At 41.7% G+C, this 22,928-nt stretch overlaps 1 protein-coding gene across 2 annotated transcripts in view; it reads left to right on the forward strand.

Annotated features, from left to right (window-relative positions):
- agap3 (ArfGAP with GTPase domain, ankyrin repeat and PH domain 3) overlaps window positions 1-22,928 on the forward strand; it is a 118,216-nt gene that overhangs the window by 21,515 nt on the left and 73,773 nt on the right. The window lies entirely within an intron of this gene.

Genomic DNA, 22,928 nt, shown 5'->3' on the forward strand with positions numbered 1-22,928 from the left:
TCCACATGAGAACAAAGCTCAGTCTTCAGATTGCTGTAAATACTCAGATTCCAACAGTTTATTTCGACACCTGGTTTGTGATGAATTCACCAACACTAACATTATTTCTAATGTGGTCATGTCAGGCACACAGCGCAAGGCCTAGTTTGGAATAAGTAAAGGTTATTTTGAACTGTGAATCATACAAAACTACTCTGATGGACTCTATTGAATAAAAATACAGAGGTGCATAAAAGACCGATTTAAAATAAAATCCTAAAGAATCATAAAAAAACAAAAAAACCAAACTGGTTACTACTAGGTATCTTTTCCTTTTTGCAGAAACACAAGTTTTATGCTCTTTGTGGATAAAATTTTTTTGACCACACCTCTTAATCTTTGTATTCAAATGGCCTCAGTGCTATTCCCACAGGTGTAGCTGTGCAGTCTGCCATACTAAAGAGTTCACTGAATTTGAGTGTCATAGTGTAATAAGATGCCAACACTGCTACAAGTAAGTGCATGGAATTTCTTCCCTCCTAGCTATTCCAACAACTGAATGTGGTATTTTGGCAAAATTTGAGCAAACTAGCAGACCATGTAAAGTTACAGAGCGAGGTCACCTAATGGTATAGTCAACATCCTGCTGACTCAATAACTGCTGAGCTCCAAACTTCCTCTGGCATTAACGTCGGCACAGTAACTGTGGGCCGGGAGCTTCGTGGCTTGGATTTTCATGACTGAGTGACTCCTGTAGGTGTAAGGTGGATGTGGCCCAGTACTTTTGTTCATATACTGTAAGTGAGTAGTGAGTGTAGGCATTATATTTTTAAGTGATTCCACCTGTCATCCATCCCATTATTGTGAACATGATATCCCAGGAACGTTGGAAGGGAATTTCTTCAGATTTGGCACAAATGTTTACTTGAACTGGAGCATGAACATCTAACATGGGAGGTCAAAGATGTCGCAACACATGCTTTCAGGCACAACTTGGAAAATTCATATTAGAAAATTAGTTTTTAATGATAAAGTAATAGTGATGATCTTTAATGTCCATAGGTCAAAGATCAGGTTTGATCAGATGATGATTGTAGTTAAACTTTTATGTAAAAAAATATGTGGCCTCTCTAAAGAGCTTGTACTGCTTTGACCTTCCAGCACTCCCACAGAATCACGTTATGTTCATAATAAACAGTTTAACACCTCGCTGAAGTACAGAGACCGGGGAGCATCCGGTATCCATGGCCATGGCTGGCATGTGATAGAAGAAGGAGGAGAATGGGACTCAGCCGCCGGATGTGTAGTCAGGAACCAGTCATCACTCTCTTCCTAATCTCCCTGTTCACCCCCCTGTTCACCACCATCTGGAGAGGATGCCAGGGACTGGCCTGGTGGCAGAATTAGACTCACGGGCTCGGAGCGCTGCCAGGCTTGAGAAGAAAATCCTAGAGGGAAAGGGCCTTTTTGCTGTTCACGCTTGTCTGTCCTGCGTCCTTGCTCTGTGGAATTGGACAGCAGCCTATTGTGCTGACGTAGGCTGCCCGGCATCTCAACAAGACAACATCTAGCTCATCTGGCACCCAAAACATGCTCATAAGAGCAAAACCCTTGATTGTGGATTAGTCATTCTCTGCAAAGAAGCATGAGTTTAAGGTGTATTGAAATCAAGCTGCACACAAGATCACTGTAGCTATCTGTAATCAAAGCCTCTTTTATGCTTTCCCCAAACCCTCCTTTGTAGCAACTGTCTAATTCAAAGCAGTTGCAAGGTTAAATTTGTGGTAGAGGTGCCTATCGTTTGAGCTCTACTCCCCTGGAGATCACCGAACTGTAGAAAGCTGTCTTTTGCCAAATAATGAGAGTTTTAGCAAAAATAATGAGTGCAAAGATGCACTGAGGATGTGTTCAGATGTTTCTGGTGTTTGCTGTACGTTCTATAAATAATGCTTTATTTGCTTTGAAAAATGGGGAGCCCATCAGATATCATCAATTCTGACCCTCTTGTCTTTTGAATCGGTGCAAGTTGGCTAATTGGTGATGTGAGCAGAGATGCAGAGTGAAGTAAACCCCTCTCCATGGTTACCCAGGTTTTATGCTTACAGCAGGCCACAATAAGGAACATTTTGTCTCTGTCAGCATGGTTAGTAAGCCAGATGGAATTGAGGCTGCATGGAGGAATAATTTTAGTTCATTCAGTGGACTGCCACTGCCAAAATGTCTGATTATCTCCTCTTTCTGCACCTCCTCTCCTTCATCGCTACCAGTCAAACTAGCTTTAATAACCTGGTGGTCACTGCTTTGCTTTCACCTTTCATATCCTGACAGCTCAGTGGTCTGCCGAGAGACGAGACGAGGACAGGAAGTTATAATAGGTCGTTTGAGGCAGGGGTACAGCGCCAATGTTTGTGTGTGTTCACAAATGAGCGGCCTTGACTATGAGCCACGAGAGGAGCTCATCCTCGCTGATGAACTGCCTCTGATAGATTCCCCCCCCCCTGCAGTAATATGGGTCACAATCATGAGGGATCTTCAAATGATAATACAGATCAAGTCCAACATGATTCCCGTTTCACTTAGACTGCTAGGATTTTGATGTAAGCGGTTTGTACTGTTTGTACTGATTTTGGAAATGCTGAAGTTTTGATTGCTGGCAGCAAAGACCCTAAACACTAAAAAAAGCTTAAATAGTTTTCATATCGGGGGATTTTTTTTCTAAATGTCATTTTGTATTGAGGTCTTTTGTTACAATTTCTTTTAAACATGAGTGCGAGACCACTCTTTAGCCATCCCTAAAGGCACACTTCACTGTCCGGGGTCGACTGTCTGAGACAAATAAAGATCCACAGCACTATAGTATCACTGCGTCTATGCAGGATTTGAACTTGAAGGTGTTCAGTCACAATGGTAGCTTAGCATTGTTTGCTCCTATGTGACCCGCAGTTCCTACGGTCGTGCATTGGTTAGGACTGGGTTTTAATCCACTACCTGGGTGGGGCCTTTTTATGTAGTGTTTGTATATTTTGTGAGTTCTGTCATGCTAATTGGTTTTCTTGTCGTAGTCCAAAGAAATGCATTTTAGGTTGGTTGGCAAATGTAAATTAATTTACTTGGACTCAATCATGAACCGATTTGCTCACTGTGACCTCACATCTACAGAATGTATCCACTAATAGTCTAAAATGACAATTTGATGACATTTTATATCTAAAAAGGTCAAAGGTCAAGACTGAACAGGCATGGATGTAAAGTGCAAGCTGACTCGATGGTGGAGGCATACTTTTAGTTTTTGATTAAGGTGATAATCAGCGCATGGCTCCTCCTCTAAACTAGAATGTAACCTTGCTGTTATCATCAGTAGTAGCTACAGTTCATGTCCCCATTTGCACCATCAGACCAGTTTATGATCTTTTAAGATTTTTAATATGGAAAATAAATAGCCTTGCATAACACGACCGCACTTTGTTTCCCCCGTTGCTGCTTCTTAATTATGAAAGCCGCGTTTCACAAACAGATTTCATAATCTTGCTGCAGTATTCTGAGTTTGAATTCTGTCTAGACAGAAAAAGCAGCGTTTCTTGAGCATTGCTACGTTAGAAAAACATGGAAGCTGGAGTTGTTCGCTTTCCCCCCCGTGAAAATCAATGTTGTTCTGACCTGCGGGATAAACAGTACCTGAGTCTGTTGAAGTGGATTTCAAACAAAATGAGTTTCCTTTTTCCTTTAATTTAATTAACCAGAAAATTGCTGAAGTTCAGGAAGGACAAATGTGTTCCCCGCTGTATATACATAAAAAACCCCAAAAACAAAACATAAACATAACCTATTGGTGAACACATTTAGAGTTTGCGTATTTCCCTTCTGGCTCTAGTCAGCCGCTCAAACGGGGCGATAGTAATCAAGGCCTGGCACGCCGCCTTCGATGTGTATAATATGCGAGCGTATTGTTTGTTCGTGTAGTCGTTTGTAAGAAAAACAGCATGGAGCAATATGGTTTGTCCTCCCATAATGTATTGTTGGTGTCTTACTGTGAAAGCAAGGTTTTCTCCTGTACTCCCTCCTACTCTAACTCCCTCCCTCTCTATCTCTCTCACTCTCGCACTCTGCAAGGTTGAACGTGGGCGGCTGTACAGAGCATGACAGCAGTGCTCTGTTGAATGTAGACTTGAAATGAGGAATAAAGAAATCCAGCACCCATGGAAACACTGAGACAGTCTTGATAATGGTGCTTGTTTGTCTTTAGGGCAGTGGATGTGCAATTGTTGAGCCGATAGTTGCAGCGCCATTTTGTGGTTTTTGTTTTGTAGTATGTCCACGTTTAGGGAAAAAGGTGGATTGCGAGACTTTCCATTCTATTTTATTTTATTTTAAAAAATTTGAACGTGAAGTTTGTTTTTTTAATCGATGCTGTGTTTGTGGGCCAATTTCTAGTTTGAGTGTGTTCGTGATTTTCTCTGTCATGCTGTATATTTTGTTTGTTCATGCCAGGGGATGTTTGCATCCCATAAAGCCTTTGTTTCTATGTTCGCCTTTATGTAAGCATCCTTTTTCTTCCATCGTCTGCGCTCCTGCTGTGAATTGTTCAGCGAGGGGCTCAGCAACAGTGACACTGATGAGCACAGCATCAGCCTCCAGCAGTGTGTGTGTGTGTGTGTGTAGTTGGGGTTTTGTGTGTGGTTGTCTGTGCATGTGCCTCATAGTGAGTTTTTCTATTTGTGTCACGCCCCTCTTGACAGTGCGATGGCATTGATGAATGCAATTGCAGCTGGGCTGAGCTGAATGTTGCTTGTGATTGTGTATCTTTTCTGCCTGCTCTTTTGTTCTTTTGGTCTCACCCAAAGTCAAACAGCAGAAAGACGTTTTTCCAATTTCTTGACACACTTTAGTTTCTGATAGAGAGAGGGGAAATGGTGTTGATTAGTTGGATGGCTGCACAGCAGTCAAACTGGGTGTGGAGCAAAGGCTGCAGTGGGGAGCTAGTTGATGGGTGACTGTGCAGAAATCGCAGCAGAGTGGATTAAATGTGAATTGAAATTTAACCTAATACTCTTTTAATGTTCTTAGATTTTAGACATTAGAAGGTCATTTAAATGTAAATAGCTAGCCAGAGAATCTCATTTATCATGTGTACAAGTTTATGGAAAGCATTAAACTGTAATTCCCCATTGCATTATGGTAAAACACTGGCAGCTAGATTTTCTGGTGTTAAACTGTTATTTTACTGTGCACCTATCTTATTCCAATACAGTACTGTGCTATTATCTTGGTTTCATACTGTTATTTACTGTTCTTGCTGTAATGTGAAAAAATAACAACAACAAAAAAACTGTTTATTTTTATTGATGTACTAAAGTAATCTGGAACTATGCAAACACGGTGCCTCGGCTTTGTCCGAGTACCCTGAACTTGTGGGCGTTGTAGCCTAAATATTATATCAAGATAGTTCAGGAAAATGTGCATTTTATTGATGCTTGCACCAGTATTTAAAAGTGTCAGTAAATTAAGAGTATTTTCCATCCTTTTTTTCCAGTCAGTTTCTGTCATTGATGATGCATCACATAATTTGAAGTGTGAATCTATTGAAACAAGATGTTAGCACATGCAGCAGCAGCATTATAGTGCAACAGTAATGACACGCCATTATATTTAGTAGCTCCCATTTTAGGTATTAAATTGTAATGGCAGTGTGACACAGCTCTTGCTCTCAGACATGCCCGGGCTTGTCTTGTTGTCTTGTTGTTGGAAGGGGAGTTAAATGTGTGGCATTGCTGTAGCAATGATATCTAGATATTTTTAGTTCATGTTAAAAATTAAGGCCGGTATTGTCACGACAATGAGCTTTTGGCTCCCTTGCTCTTAAACACTTAACCTTATGGGAATGCTCCTGCATTCAACATGTGAACATTTGTACACCTGAGCCTGACATGATTAATTGGACTCTTTCTTTGTAACTTCTTAGAAATCACGTCACACATCCAGAACAGTCACAGTTTAAATGCAGCATTAAGATTGGAACTGAACCATTGTGATACTACTTTATATTTTTAGCTCATCATCTGTCCATCAACAGTTGACAAGAAGTACTAATTACAAACTTGCACAGATTGTGTCAGGGTCACATTTAAACCAGGACATTCTGCTTCTGTGTGTGACTTAAGTCATTCAAATATGATGCAATGTGATTTTTCCCACATGATGTAGGAGCTGAAAGAATTGAACTGTGTTAACTGGGAATGGTAATGCCCAGAATTCCTTTATTTTATTTTTTACGGCAAGTTGTTAGAGTGTATAGTCTACAGCAAACTCTTGGTTTGAGTGGTTTTATTTCCAATACTTAAGAGCTCAATAAGACGCCCTCTTTCAAAAGAAAAAAAAAAAAATCAGACTCCTGTTATGTAACTGCAATTATGCCAATATCTGCCTGCTTAGTTGTTTTTGTTTGATAATTGATTTTGATCATGACTTTGGCTGTGTTTCACTCCAGCTTCATTTTTGCACATATAATAATTGCTTTGATGGAAACAAGCACATAGTAATTGGAATTCAGATTATACTCATCCATCTGAGCTATTTGAAGATGATCTTAATCATTTTTTTTCGCTGCTCATGGCCTACTTTGTAAAGACTAAAGGCTGCCACTTTTTTTTTAGTTCTTATCATCTCATGACTGATATAAGTCAGCATCTAATTGGCTGTTTCAAAAATTCTCTTCACTTTTATCAGGATGCTGTGGGGTTAAAGTCTGAGCACCAGGTTTTGCTTACAAAAAGCGACAGGCAGATGTGGAAATAAAATCATGAATGAACGGATGAATGAAAAATGAAGTGTTGTGCAAGTAAAATGTAAAACAGAATTTGTCTTGACACTTAAACAGGCACGAGGGCTTTGAGGTTGCCTAGGCAACTGGTTGCCTGTGCGATGGATGGGCAAGTGGGCGTGGAGTCAATAGGGGTTTGTGGGCCGGCGAGAGCGGAGGCAGCCGATTGGCACACAGCACATGCAGCACGGGGGCTTAAAGCAGAGCTCATCATCTGACAGTGGTGTCTACCCGCGTCCATCTGCAGCGAAATGAGGAGGGTCACGGCAGCGCGGCATCCTGGGAGTCCACACCTTTGCCTTTGTATCCCACAACAGCTGTTTGTGAAAATGGCACAGTCATGGGGACTCCCTCCCCTCGATTTTTTTTGATTGCCGCGTTCTCTGGATGCAGCTTTAAAAAGTCACGTACTGCGCCTCTTAACATCAGACTTTTTAGTCATGAGCTTGAGCTAGAAAACAGAATAAGAAATGCTTATTTATTTTTTGATTACTGGTCCATATTCCAAACTAATGTCAAGATTATCCTGGCAATATTGAAACCTATTGATCTCCAATGAAGTCCTGTGATCTAAAACCTCTTCAGAGATGACATACAAAAGCATCAGATCATCACCTACTTGCAGCAAAGGCAACACATTACACACATATGGCAAAGCTAATGAGTCTTCTATTGTTTGAAAAGCTATGTAATCAGCTAATATTTGCAGCTCTGGTTTACTGTAAAGTGAGACAATGAAAACAACAAATCCTCACACTGGAGAATAATCAGCCTTGAATTGCCTTGCAGTAGTCTCACCACTTTCAGTGTTGACAACCTAGGCATGCAGCAGTGTTTCCAGCAAAAACCACTGAATAGAAATTCAAAGCTCCCTATTAAAGGTCAGAGGTCTTGTGGTTTGCACATTACTGTGCGCTCTAACCGCAGCGAGGACTCCACTGACCCCCACTCTGGTGTTTATTTACAGTTGTGTTGCAAAATGATACCCTTAGCTATAAGACAGGTAGTGGTTTAGCATGAAATAAACAGCTATTTTCACGGGTATATATTTGTTATTCCAGTGCATAAGTGTTGTTTTTGTTTGCAGTAAGAGCCTAATTAGTATTCCCTCCTGATAGCATCTCGTCTGTATAAATACATTTAGCTTATGGGGATGTCAGCAGCCATTTCTCCTCAATCATACAGCCGCCCAGGTCATTTGCATTAAGTAGCCTCTTTTTAGGAGCTAATTATTCACATGAATTTCTAGCCTCTGCACTGTTTTTTCCCCCTCAGGCTGTCACCTCAGCCATTTTGTTCTTACTTTGAGTGAGAGGCTGATCAACAGTGAGAGATTCCACTGAGGATGCATTGTGCGTGGGCCACTACCCCACTGATGAGCTCCTTATGTAATATCCGTCTTCCAACCTCTCAGTGCACACTGGTGGTGGATTGTCCACAGTCAGCGCGACCTGGCAGATTTCACTCTTGTGTGGACACATTTAACATATCTCACCCATGCATGTGTAATATAGTAGCTGCACAGGAATCTGGAATTTCTTTTAGGTAGATTCAGATGGGTTTACCCTAATACACACATGCAGTAAAAAATATGCCATGTGTGTCAGAGGTCATCTTTGTTTCTTTCTGTATCTCCTGTCACTCTGGGTTAAAAGGGCCTTTAAATATATATATATTTTTTATTATAGTCTGTCTAGTGTATTTGGTTTTTATATAGCAACAGTGGCCCCCTGTGGTGAGGCTCTGTCACCACATACACAACAACTGAGGCAGGTTTTGACCTTTGGTGTGAAAGCTCTCTTTTCACATTTCATCTCACAGAGAAATAAAGGACAAAGTGAAGCCAGACTGCAGCAGAATCACTGCAACAAGCAGTATTACCCACCAGCACCGGGGTGGGGGGTTTGCAGAAAATGAGGGTGTCTGTTGTGTTGTGCCCTGCACTAAGTGGGCAGAGCTTATGCTGGGATTGACATCAATCTCTTTCGTTTATTGTGTCAAGGCTGCGCTCAGTCGTTGGCTAAAGTCAGATTAGCCATTTATTTACTCTGCAGCTGTCCCTTCTCCAGAGGCAGTGCAAAGGCATTATTGTGTTCGGGTTATTATCTCTGGATCTAGCAGGCGATGGAGTACCCTCCTCAAAAAAAAAAAAGAAAAAAGAAAAAAAAAGAAGAGTCTGTTACAATAATTCCCTTTATCACTCGTCTGGCTAAATTGCCTTTTTTACCATGTAGGTTTGGTTGGTTGAATGAATGGGAACATCCTTTTCCAACCTTTTAATATTCTGGAATCTGGAATTTTCCGGATCCGGAAGTTTTTCAGCCATTTTCTCTGGTAATTCAGCATTTATGACAGGAGCTTTAAATGACTGTGCTGACTTTGCCTCAAGACGCCCTGCATTTTGATGGCTGAGATGCTCATTGAGAAGTCAGAAGGCATATAGGGACAGACAGAGTGAAGAAATCAATTAAAACATCATTACATCTTCACAGCATTCACGGCATTGCACCGCTGATGGTCTTCACAGCAGCTCTGAATCATGTGACCGTCTCCTCTGATGATAAGGCATAAAATAAGTCAGAGTATCCGAGTCCTAACATGTATAAAGGCGCCTGACATGCAAGTAAAGTGAGGTTCATGAATACTTTGATAGATGGATAAGCCGTAGATGTGTTCTAGCATGAGTCATTGCCGGACCATTAGGAGATATGGACACACCGATAGGATTACAGTGCACTGAGCAGCTGTTTATATGTAAAGAGGATAATTAGCAGCGCTTCTCCCACATATTTTTATTAATAGAATAGACTTCGGAATAGTCAAGAGAGTTTATTTGCGGTCAGTGCCCCACAGGATGCCGGCAAGTACGGCCTCTGTGCAAGTAATGCATTCTCTGTGGTGTTTGTTTCATGCCGAATGTGCGTGTGTCATGACTTTTTCAGTGTGTGCTTTGAAAGCAAAGTCTACTTAGCACAGAGAAAGTGAAAGCCAGCACAAATGAGACTGAATCCCGAGAGCAGCTGCTTATCTGTCAAGTATTTCATGTGCAAACATGTATTTACCTCCTTAGACAGTTTACACAGGATGATGATGATTTGCCATTCGAGCGCCATAGAGATCGACGCCATATACAGTTTCTTGGTTCATGTAAATATTTTCTGTGCTGCTGATTCCCTCACACACACACACACACACACAAACACACACACATATACGCACCATTCTGATTTTCATTTACGTTAATTGCACTGTGTATCTTTGTTTTTTATAATTTCCACGCCGGACACCAAGATAATTCTTTGAATAGATGGAATTTAATTTGCGACTGCAGCGGACTGTGTCAGGGTGATTCATGAGAAAACTCATATCGGCCGCTGTGAACCCACAAGATCATCACTTCTTGAATTTATGCATAACAATAAAATCAATTTTAAATCTCTCTGATCACCCCGTGCCTTGGTGTAGCACATAAAAATGACCATCACTAAAATAATCATTCATTTTGACAGCAGCAGCGTGGAGATAATCACCCGATGGCAGTGCAAGATGAAAGCAGTGATGTCACCTGCATGCATGCATGTAGATGTTCACTGGGAGGTTGGATAATGATGAAATACGCTGAGGGCCGCGTGGTTCCTACCGATCATCAATGAAATGCACATCAGTTAATGGAAACCATCGTTCTTCTCATTCACTTGCCACAACTGATATGAAAATGCACGCTTTCAGCTTGTTTTCTATTAGAGCGTCAGCAGTTTTATTGGCTTTCAGGTGCTTTAATCATCTGTTTGATGGCGCTCTTTCCATTAGGTAGTCTGCGTCAGCGTGCCTGACTACATACCAACACAAAGGAAGAACATCAAAGGATGTGGACTTGTTTGTTACACACTCCTTGGGAAACCCAGTTTTTTGTGTTGTAGCTTATAATAATTTCAGTGGAGCTCATTTAATTTTGAGTATGTTTTCTTTCCTGTTGCATCATTTCCTCAAATGTCCTAAATTCCAAGACTGCATGCTTTTTAGTTTGCTTATATCTTTGACAGGAATTTGCCTGAAAGAAAGAAACAGACTTTTTGCACTCAATTTATCCACAGTGGGTCACAGAATCTGTTACTGACTCAAACAATCAAGGCTTTCTATTCGAAAACTTGTACAAGCATATATCTTATACAAGAATCGTGGCCTAAAATTAAGTTTTTAACTTAATTAAGTTTTTAACTTAATTTTAGGCCACAATTTTAGGCTCAGATGTGATTGGCAGCATGGGGACAAACAGTTGTTGAGCTGGTCACAACTGCTACACAGCAACTGGTCACAAGGTTTTGCAATTAGCCATACCTTCTTTTTAAGTGGCCACAAGCCAAAGGGACAGGAAGTCAGTGACAAACCCCCCCAAAAAGCATAGCATATGACTGAAGTAATGGTTAGCATTTAACAGTAAACCACACTGTTTTTGATATCTGTCACAATACACATCTACTCAGTAGTTCGCTGCCTTCTCTCCTTTTCTATTGTTATTCCTGACCAGCTTCACCAGCTCTCTGAACGTTACCAGCCCTGTGTCTTTACAACAAAACTGTAGATGAGGCAAAAGCGAGCGATATGCCAGCCATCCTGCAGCTGTCACTCTGAAGAGGCACAAAACCTGACACTGCGGCTGTGCTCATCTCATTGGCATGCACCAGCAGTGACCAGGCAGTCGGTTCAGACTCAGTACAGACAAAAGGGCCTATCAGAGAAAAGCGACAGCAGGCTTCACGCGCCTTTACCTTTTGATCCCCAAGCACTGACCTTGACTCCCAACTGTTTAAACTGCCTTTGTTGCTGCAGAGGTAAGACAGGAAGGGAATGAGGCTTGGGATCTCTGTTATTTTTTTGCACCATGTGGTAGCTTTCCATCATCGGCCCTGAAACAGTGGTGTGCTATGGCACCTTTCAGCAGGTTTCTCTCATACCTGATTCTTCCTGCTGGGAGCCCAGAAATAGTGCACTGCAGCAGTGTGCTTCTCCTAGGGGTGGGCCGCCATGTGACCTCAGAAACTACCTATGGAGATGCCTGAGTAAAAATAGCAGAGCCGTCATCTTCTGCTAATACTGGAGATCAGGCTGTGTGTGTGTGGGGTGGTGTGGGGGGGCTTCCCCTGAATTTCATTAATCTCAGAGTGTCTGCAGTTATTTATCACGCAGGATTGCATAACAGAGAATCGCATTAAAGAGCTGCATCTTCCCAGAAGTGCGGATGAGGCTGATGCATCTTGGAGGGTTTGAGGTAGCAGGTATTTGTAATGGTCCAGTTAAAGAACAGGTCTCCCTTCTGCTAGGGACTCTGCTGATGCAGTGTTCAGCAAGCACAAGAGGGGGATGGAGGATTGTGGGCGGATAGGACTGAGTTAAGGATGAAGAGATGCAGAAGGAAAGAGGAGGAGGAGGTGGAGAAGAACCAGAAGGAGATCACATTCTTGTGTCATTTCTGCTGCTGAGGATTGTGTTCCTGTAGCCTAAACCTAAAATTCACAGCTCATTAGCCTGCTTATTTCACTTTGGAGTACAGAAAGGAAGATGTGGTGTGCGTGTGGAGTGTGTATGTGTGGCAGTGTGTTTATCATATCGAAACACATTAAACCTTAGTGGCAAGGAAAAAAAATCAATTGCTGAAAAGTTAGCATGGATTGGAGGTGTAGGAGGTTATGACACTTCAAATCTCAATGAGGCCATAGTGTTGAATAATAATGCACACTGTACATGCTCTGCATACAAGGTGCTTTCTGTTAAATGGATTCAAGAGGACTCTGGAAAATGAAATGTTTAAAACGGGTTAGATCGGCATCTCAAGTGCAACATTGTTCACTCTTGCTCATTAAATGGCCATTTATTGCAATTTAGATGCAATTTTCTTGGCTTTTAATAATTTGTTACAGGTGAGAGGGCGCTAAAATTTTCAGCAAATGGCTCAGTTACTGATATTAGGGCAGGCTACGCCTAACGTCAGTAGCAGTCTGGCTTGGCGAAGAACACGATGTTGACGTCTCAGCAGTGAAAGCGGAGAGATGATGACTGCATCATTCCCATGGATGTTTCAAGGTCTCAACTGTACTTCTGTGGCAGCTGTCTGCCTGGACACTCTCCACAGAAGTGCAGAAGTTATTAAATTAATCTCTTTGGTACAGCAGCTACAGTATGTTCCTCCATTAAACTGTCTAGATTGTGACACATCCAGAAGAGAGAAGTCCCCCATGTCTAATAAAGACCACTTGTCAGCATTTTAAAGAATCCAATCTGTGGTTTGGATGTAAGCCCGAAGAAGTGTGATCAGTTAATATAAATTCCAAGTACATTTTATATTTTGCCCACAGGTCTGTTCACATGATATCTCACAAGCCTTTTGCCCCTCTTAAAAAGAAAATCCCCCCCCAAAAAATCAAAGTAATAAAAAAACTGATCAGTGCTGCTTCTGTGCACTTTCTGTTTCGCTGATTTGACGGTGATTTTTAAAAGGTCTCTCGTTCAAGCTTTTACGTGTTTTTGTTCCACCTCGTCTGTGTCAATACCCGACAAAGGCGCTGCGGTAAAATATCAGATGGAGGCACAGAAGCTTCGCATCGAGCTCTCTGCGGTCATGAGAACCGTCAGAAGTTGACAAACGGGGGGGAAAGTGCTGAGCTTATGTGTGTGCGACATATTACCGTTGTTTCCGTGATTAAGCAAAGCCGTTGTGCGTGTCCTAGCTAGTCCATTACTCTCCTGCCATTTTCAGATTTGGCTTACATTGTAACAAAAGCCCTCCAGCAGGCCTCAGTTTTTTGGAGAGCCAAATTGCAGGAAACACTGTTTGGGCACCATTACTCAGTGTCTCCATGTCAAGTCTAATCAGGTCAGGTTTTGTGATTCATTTCGGCCTGCTGCTCGTGCCCACACCATGCTGGACAGAAGCAAATAGCACAGCGAAGTGTTTCCTCCTTCAGTGTACCTGTCGGGGACAGGATGATAGGCCATTATGTTAAGGGGACCTAAAAATGTCACAAGGAGATGCACAGCTCCATATTGACTTGCACTAATAGAGCTGTCACGAAACTTCACCAAGTACGATACAGATGTTTTCACTGGTGTCCTCAACTTCTTTGTCATTCAGCCCCTGTAGATAGCAGCTGAGCTAGAACTAAGCCTCTGTGTCTGGCTGTCTGGGTGAGGACGCGTTCTCCTCCAGAATACTGAATGTCTGTCATTTCTGATAGAGGTTCAAAACGTTTACTGTAAATGACTTTCAGGTTATTCAATTTCATGCTAAAGTGCCACTTTTGATGCCTTGGAGAGACGCCGGGCCTGTGGAAGTTGCAGAATGGGAGTCGTTATCTGTCAGTTTGGTGGGTTTTTTTTATATCTAGATATTGTAAGTGAATGTTTTCTGGAAAACCCACAATCTGCCTTTGATGGATGTTAGTAAGCATGTTACAATGGCGTTCACTCGACTGAGTGCCATTAAACTGGAGCCGCTGGAGTGGGAATTAATTTTCAGTCACCTGTAGAAGTTTGTCTCCCATGGCTTTTCCACAGGCTGAAGATATGAGATTCTCATCAGTCACAGATATGCTAGTTAGGCGAACATAACAACAATTAATCCCACACTGAATGCAGAAATCGACGGTGCGTCAGAATTCTGGAGCCGTTATTTGTTGAAAACAAATTGCGTAACTGTATGCTGTAAGCCAGCTGCACCGAATCTATTCACATGCAGCTTTTATTTTGCAAACCTGGGGTTCATGAACTCAATTCAAAACAAATAAATGCCCCTATTAGCTGCTTCACAGGCGTGCATGAGGACGGGTCACTTGTAGGTATGATTGTATCCCTCCTGATTTCTTGGTTGTTGTTGGTTTTTTTTTAAATTAATTATGTTTTTTAAAGGCGCTGTTGTCAGCTTCATAACGAAGCTCCCAGCTTATTGTTTCAGCATGCATGGGCGGCACAGGAACGGAGACAAAAGGCGTGGGAAATTACATGGGAGCTTGTGCCCGAATGTGTCGCTATTCTTGGCCCTCTTTTTGGAACAGCACAGGAAGAAAAACCTTGAAAAGGAGTGAAAAGACTCGACAGAATCAGACAATATACTGTAGATTCTGTGGTAACGCAGCAGAAAGAAATATGGCCCACTTACGTATTTTGCACAATTACTAGCTTGTGAAGATGGAAAGATAAAGAAAACAGTTATATTGCAATCGGAACTAAAGTAAAAGTCTCCTAATAGTTTCGAGTTGCTTTACTGTGCTTTAGCAAGATGACAGCTGCGATTGGCTGCTCCATTTATTTTTCCAACTGCAGGGTTGCTGCAACAGGATGCCAGTGAGATACAAGAATGAAGCTGAAAGCCAGATGGTGCATGACAAATTACATTTTGCTGCTAGTAGAAAAAGAAAAAAAAAACTGAGGGAAAAGATGATCCAGTGATGATCCAAATATAGTCCAACTCCAAGTTTAAAAAAAAGACCACACAGCTTGATTAAAAGGATTTCTTTCTGTTTAAATTGCTTCTCACAAACCGTGCCCTACCTCTGACCTCTTTTTTATTAAGCAACAGTTTAGCTCACACAGATGTCAGCGAATTATTGCACATCCTAGCCATCGCGGCTCGCTATTTTGAGTGGATTAATTCACTAAAAGCGAGCATATCTCTTATCAGCTTCGCAAAAAAGATCATTGAGGATCGCCTTTATGTAATAACACTCCAAATAATGCTTATATTGCTGCTGCTTGCACATTTCAATAAAGATTACACAATATGTGCAATAGCACATCAAAGCTATTAGATAAAAGCAAGTTCGAAGGCAAGTATGAAAAGATGATACCAGAAGTAAGCGGGGGTTTGCAAACTAATGTGGAGAGGAGGAGGACTGGGAGCCACCAGCCCACACAGATCTGCCTGTAAAAAAAAAACCAAATCAACAAAAAACAACAAAAAATGTGCATCTCTCTACAGCTTCCTCCTACGTCTTCTTAGTGGTCATTTTGTCATCTTCTGCAAACCAGTATGTTGCCTCCGTGTTTCCCTGCTCATGCCCAGTTAGTGAATTCCAGGCTGACCTTTCCTGCACGCACTTGTTTCATTCTCTTCTGCCAAGTGTGCAAACCTCATCTTTTCTGCACAGTGAATTACTCCCTGTGGCATCACATGGCCAGTAGTATGTTAGCTGGCAGGGGCGGCTGTGATGATTACATGACACGAAACTCAAAAAGTCAAGTCTCCCGCCTATTCATGCCCCCATGCACATACAGTAGACTTGCAGATACAAAACATAAACACACAGCAAACAAACACTGATCCCTGGTACTGTTTTATTTTCTGTCAAAGGGAACAAGAAAATTAGCAGTGAGCAGCTTGGATGTCAAACATTTTAATGAGGGCTTATACAGCTTAGGTTACGCAACTAATACACACTCTTGTCACTGTCCCTCTCTCCCCCATTCAATCTTGTTGCATTCTCTGTCTCCGTCGTTCTCTCACACACACGCTATACAAACGCACAAGCGCTCGCTCTCAAAACCTGAATTTTAGAGACAGAAGCGTCTGGAATTTTTTCACAGCCTCCCACAGACGTCCTCGAACCTATCATTTTCTCTGCAGTGGAGCAATGGTGACGTATGCTCGTCGCTAGTGCAGCTGAATTTTAAAAAGCTCTCCACCCACGCTCAATACCACTACTGCAAGCATAATTATCATAAACTTTCCTTGCTGTCTGTAGCCCCTTCTGTGTGTGATTCTCTTGACTTAATTCATTTGCAGATATTAATTCAGCATCGATGTGGGGAAAAGAGGAGTGGTGGGGTGAAAGTGGTCTGGTAAATTTATGTCTTTTTCAAAATTGGCAGGTCATTGTGTAATTAGCAGCACTGTGTAATCACCTGGGCGAAGCGCTTGTTTGCATATATATATATATATATATATATATGTTTTTTTTCTTGTGCCCGGAGGTTTGTGTGTTTTTACGTGCACAGATCGGCTTATATCCCTCTCAAACTGTTTGTTTACATTGTGTCCGTGGCTGATTCTTGCTTGGGAATAAATACTGTTGCACAATATTTTTTTAGGGGAGGAACACGTTGTTTTAGTCCTGAGCTGTATGCAGTATTCACCTGTGTTTCTGTGTAGGTTTTATTAGATGTTCTGCAGATGTTTGTTGAGGATTTGCAGATCTTATTTGTGGTTTTTGAGGGAAGCCACCGAGTGCTGAATGTGCCACACAGAGACCTGAATATTCACACTCCAGAATAATTCCCCCTTAAGACTGTTAAGGCAATAATTAATTCGAGGGACAGATTTTTTTTCATTTAATTTTTCGGTTTCGCTTACTTGTCCTTGTGCAAGAGTGGCATAATCAGTCAGGAAATACTTCTGTATTAAAAAGATCTGTTGCATTAAAAGAATGTGAGAGCATGCACCGAAGCAATCTTAAAAATAACAGTTACACTATGATTACTGGTTTTCATTTTCACTCATGCTTGAATAAATCCCCCCATACCTTCCCTGGATACTGATTCCTGTGATCTCAAGGCTGTATTATCTCCTGATTGCTTTCCAGATTATTTGATTGCTCTGTAAATCTCATATAGTAGTGAGTTTTGCATAGCCAGTAAAGGTTATATATGTGAGATGTTACTGATATAGTTCCCATTTTCTCCCCCAGTTGCCCTACTGACTCCTGGTCTGTGTAGAGCAAAATTGGGTCTACAGAGGGGTTTTTTAGTGTTAGCACAACTGTTATTATCTCTAGATCTAAATACAGCGTGGAAACAGTAGAAAGAAAGACGTGCAGCTGTGTGAAAACTGACTGCTATGAGTTTGGCATCATTATTTTGCAATATGCAACTGTCTGGAAATCATGCCAGTGATGATTAACGGAGCTGATAAGCTTGGAAGGACATAATTTTGAAGGATTGGGCAATTTGGAACCTGTTCTCATTTCTCATCTCCACCTAAAGCTCCAGGTTAAAACCAACAAAATTGCTTGTTTTTACTGACACATTCTTGCCAGCTAAAATCTTGTTTTCATGATCACTGAGGTAAAGCCCAGATTTTAAACGCAGACAATTAATGGGTTGGTTTACTTGAGAGTCAGCCAGGGAATTTAAAGACAATTGACTTCAGTCACTATGTACTGATTTCTGGTTTCTGCTTCTGTAATATTACAGAAGATTCACCTTACAGGCACAGAGTTCAGTTCAGGTTTACATGCTTTGTCTGCCCTGTGTATACGCTTAAGGAGCTACATAGTTTAAAATGCAATCATCCAATTTTATTAAAGATTAAAATTGGTGTTATCAACCTTAAGTTTCCCATGTTTTAATAAATCCTTGTTCAGCCTTATATTTTTTAAAACAAGTGGTCGCTTGGAAACTGTTCCAACCAGTCTTGCCATGTTCAGTCTTTTTTTTCTTTTTTCTGAACCAGGTCAACTGGCAGCACGTTACGTTTAAATGCTAAAGCTTCAGCTAAGCTGATTTGAATACAGTTATCACTAAGATCTTGAAGGAAGCCACACGGGTTCCACTTCTGTCAGCAAAGAATAGGAAACCGAGGCAGCAGTTTACATGAGCTCACCAAAATTGGAAAATGACAGATTACAAATTTGTTGTTTGGCCTGATGGATCTCATTGTGTCATTCAGATGGTGGGGTCAGAATTAAATAGCATGAAAGCATGGATCCATCCTGCTTTGTATCAATGGTTCAGGCTGGTGGTGTAATGGTGTGGGGATATTCTCCTGGTGCACTTTTGGCCCCTTAGTACCAAATGAGCATCTTTTCACCACCACAGTCTACCTGAGTATTGTTGCTGATCATGTCCATCCCTTTATGACCACAGTGTACCCATTTTCTCATGGCTGCTTCTGGTCAGGATAACACGCAGTGTCACAAAACTCGAATGATCTCAAACAAGTTTCTTAAACATAACGATGAGTTCGATGTACTCAAATGGCCTCCACAGACATCAGATCTCAAGCCAATGGAGCATCTTAGGGATGTACAACTGACAAATCTGAAGCAACTGTGGGAAGCTATCATGTTGATATGATCAGAATGTCTGACGAGTGTTTCCAGGATTTATGCCATGAAGAATTAAAGCAGTTCTGAAGGCAAAACAGGAGTCCTCCCTATTTGTGAGGTGTACCTAATAAAGTGTCCGGTGATGGCGTTATTCTGACGAGTGCTCTGAGAATTGTTTTTTGTATTAACCCAAACTACACCCCAAACTTCTCCCTTTTCTCTATCAAAAGAGCACAGCACTTTTTCTTGCATTTTTTGGAAATCCAGAAGATGCCACCAGGATTCCTTTGTTATTAGAGCCTCAGGCAGTCTTGCATGAGGTCAATTAGCAATTCCGAGCTCCTGTGTTTCGTCTGTGATGATGATGATGATGATGATGATGATGATGATGATGATAATCACAGTACCTGACTCTCTCCAGTGAGGGCAAACATCTCTTCAATCAAGGGGTATTTCTGATAGCTCTGAGTAATTTTCTCCTGTTTCTCCATGCTGCGCTTCCCGAGCAATATATTACATTCACATGTTCACACGAGGCTATATTTAAAGCGTGACATCAACACCTATGAAAAGTCATGAACATTTCTGTTCTCATTAAAGCTTGTTAGTCACTGTGGCAAACTTTGCCATCAATTTGTCACACAGAGCTCAGTTTGAAAAGTTCTGAATAAATGTATTTGTGTTTTTTAGAAAGCAAACAACACTGGAGTTTTGTTTTATTTCTCCTTTCTCCCCTCATACGTAATGCTGGAGAATACTGGATGCCTGAGGCTTGAGCTGTGCTGATGTGTGAATGAGGTCAGCAAAAAACCATATTCGAGAAGAGTTGGGCTACAGCCTGCTACCTGCCGAGTGCTAATTATAATAAGTCGGGAGGCCGCCTTCAGTCTCTCTTCCTGTCACCCTGTTTGCCGGAGGAAGCAAACCGTCTCCGCCAAGGAGTTTACATATGTATGCGGCCGTCTTCCTCACACTGACTCATGTTCTAATACTGACGAGGAGTTAGTAAGCTTTACTCATGTGGCTTGAATGCATCATGCAATCTGCTAGACAGCACCAGTGTTTGTCGCACAAAGTGTCTGCGTCTTATATAAATACACTAGTTCTGACTGTCTGCTATGTCTGCTGTTGAGACATTTCCGTTATGTGTGTGTGAGTCTGTGTGTGTTTCCAGCTAATGGTTATCCAGACATCATCACAAGCCCCAAAACTGCTTGAGTCTTCCAGATAAGTGATGTTGCTGTAAAAAAAAAAAAAAAGGCCTTCCCAATTCAGCCTCTTAGTTACCCCGGGCTTACAGGGCCACAGAGACCAGTCTGAGTGAAGCTTCTTAGTTTTGAAAGTTTTCTTTGTGTTATGAAATACTTTGTTATTTTAATGTAACTGATATAATGTTATAATTAGGATGCAATTCCTTAGCGACGTGACTGCCCCCCACTGGAAATGTGGTATATTGTGTCAAATGATCTAATATGAAGAGAAATACTGCTGACTGGCAAAAGCCTTGATTGAATTCGATTAGAAAGTGAAGGCGAAAACCCCAACAGGCAGTCTAATTAGGGATTTGACGAGATTGTCCAGTCAAATTTTATAATGATGCCTGCTTTGAATTCAATTCTGATGCCGCCATAATAACAAAAATGAAAGTACTGTAGAGATGATGTGCACGCTGTATTTGTGACACATTTAAAATATAATGTCGTCTTATGGGATGCTGGAAAAGTACCAAAGGGGTTTTTTGGGATGTTAACCTGACAAAGAAAGATTCCAAACGTAGCTTATAGGTGAGATAATAATCGCATGGCGAGAAAATTGTCTTGCAAAAGTACAGAGCGTACCTTTCTGTTGCTGAACGACTAAGGAATGTAGCCTAAGAAAAATTGAAAGAGAAACTCAGGTCGGGGTGTTGGCAAAACAGCTACGCCTGTGTTTGACAAGGTGACGCACAGAAATGAGATAAACGGCCAACACACACAGTATGACCTCCGCTTACAATCAGGCAGATGTGTACACATACACACAGGGAGATACAGACGCAGAGGGTAATTCTGAAACCTCAGAACATGCCAATCCAGTTTTTCAGAAAAGGTTTTCCCTCCACCTTCCATCAAGATACAGTTTCAAGACGGAGAAATATTTAGCTGCAGGACAGGGTTAAACACAAGAGAGGCTCTGTTACCTGGTCAGCACTTTGAAATGCCAGGATTTACCGCAGCACAGGTTTCCTTTGGACCGGACCACAACAAAGACAACAGGATAGTGGATTAACTTTAATCCTATCAGGACTTCCTATGTAGGACCCTGCTAACCAACACCTGCATTAAGGAAAGGACTCAAAGGGAGCGATACCACATGGCCTTTCTGGGCCGCCTCCTCGGACTGTCCATTAGCCGCTCCGGCTTCTGCTTGTTACCACAATATCAGGCTGGCATGGAGTGCGTGCCAGAAATGACAAAATAGGTTTTTTTTGGTTTCTATGCTGGACAGAAAAAAACTGGGGACTAACTGAGCTGCAGATGTCAACAGAAATGTCTGAAAGAAGCAAAGGAAGATAAAAACCCAGGAGTGGCGCAATGAATCAAAGATGATCAATAATCTGAACGTGGATTCAGGCACCTAAATATCTTTGTTTCTTTTTGGTTATATCACGGAAAAGTGCCTCTGAGGTTATAGCTAGAATATGTTGATGTGCTTCGGGAGTCGCAAGCAAACTCGAGACCGGCACGAGATCCAGTGGAGTGAAAAGGACCGTTTACTCGACGATGAGACCCACATCCTTTCAAACCCCTGCTTCCTAGACACAGGTAAAGGCCGAAATTACAACCTCTGACAGCCTGATATGGGATTCAACTTTGCTGCTGTACTTGCTCACTTCAGATTTTTCTGACGGTGCACGCGCTTGGTTAGAGTTTCCTGTAACAATATCTAAAATGCTTTTGATTGTTTTCATTCTAACACCGCTGAGTCAGTTGATAAAGAGACATAAGGGAGAAAGAAATGTGCCAAGAAACACTTCAAATATCAGGAATATCACACGTACTGTAGATGGCACACAATGGCAATAGCAATTGGAGGACTTTAGGGAGACGTTACGAAAAAACAAAATCAGTTCAAGTCAAATGCTGTTGAGATTTAGCGTTTGGCACAAACTGCAGCAGTTGGGCTGTAACTTTCTGCCTCCCGGTTATTCTGGTTTCCCCACAGTGATGCACTCAAGGAATGGCCACTTGTTGTTGTTGTTGTTGTTATTCTTCTTTCCTCATAAGCAGTGTTGTTAACTTCTGATTATGCATCTGTTTTAGATATATGTTTTTTGTCCAGGCAAATCACACCAGCTTTGAATGGTTATCCAGCCGATAACAGTACATGCCCAGTGAACATTTTCCCTTCCAGTGTGCTTTCTCTTGTTGACCACAAAGGGGCAGTGTTCCAGTCTTAACCACACTGGGTGCTGCAGAGTTGTGGGGGTAAAATCTGCCTTGATTCTTTGTGGTGCATGGCTGTCTAAATGAGCTCTGCCCATTACGCTGCACTAATGCACCAGAAGATTGAATAGGCCACGTAAGGCTGCTCAGTCTTTTTATTCTCTGCATTTAATCGAATGCCAGCATTCTCAGTAGCTCAATGTGCTAATTTTCTCAATGAAGTTAGATGCAGGACTGCCCACGCAGTGAATGTGTAATTATGTTTAGATTCAGAGAATGCCATTTTACATAATGTCCAATGTACTGCTTTCTGCCATGGTAACCATTAGTGCTTTAAAAAGAACAAGTTCCTCAACAAAAATAGCTGTCAGCCAATCTTGGAATTAAGTTAAGCTCTCCCATTGAATGTAGGCTGTATAGTGGGAGCCACTGGAAGGTTGGTGTGTGGTTGTGTGGGTACTCCCATGTTACTCCGTGGCTGTGCTGCATTAGTATTCTCATAGATCCTGGAGCGAGGGAGACATTTTGACTTCTGCGTCCCCGTAAAAGTGTTTAAAACCTAAGCAGCGTATCCCCAAAGCTGATGTGTTTAGGTGAATCAGTCAAGTGTCTAAATAAATACGAGAAAGTTTATAGTTTATTCTTTTCTTCTACCATTGGTCAATCCAAATA

Source organism: Rhamphochromis sp. 'chilingali' (genome assembly GCF_963969265.1).
Source record: "Rhamphochromis sp. 'chilingali' genome assembly, chromosome: 16".
In the NCBI taxonomy this organism is placed as follows: domain Eukaryota; kingdom Metazoa; phylum Chordata; class Actinopteri; order Cichliformes; family Cichlidae; genus Rhamphochromis; species Rhamphochromis sp. 'chilingali'.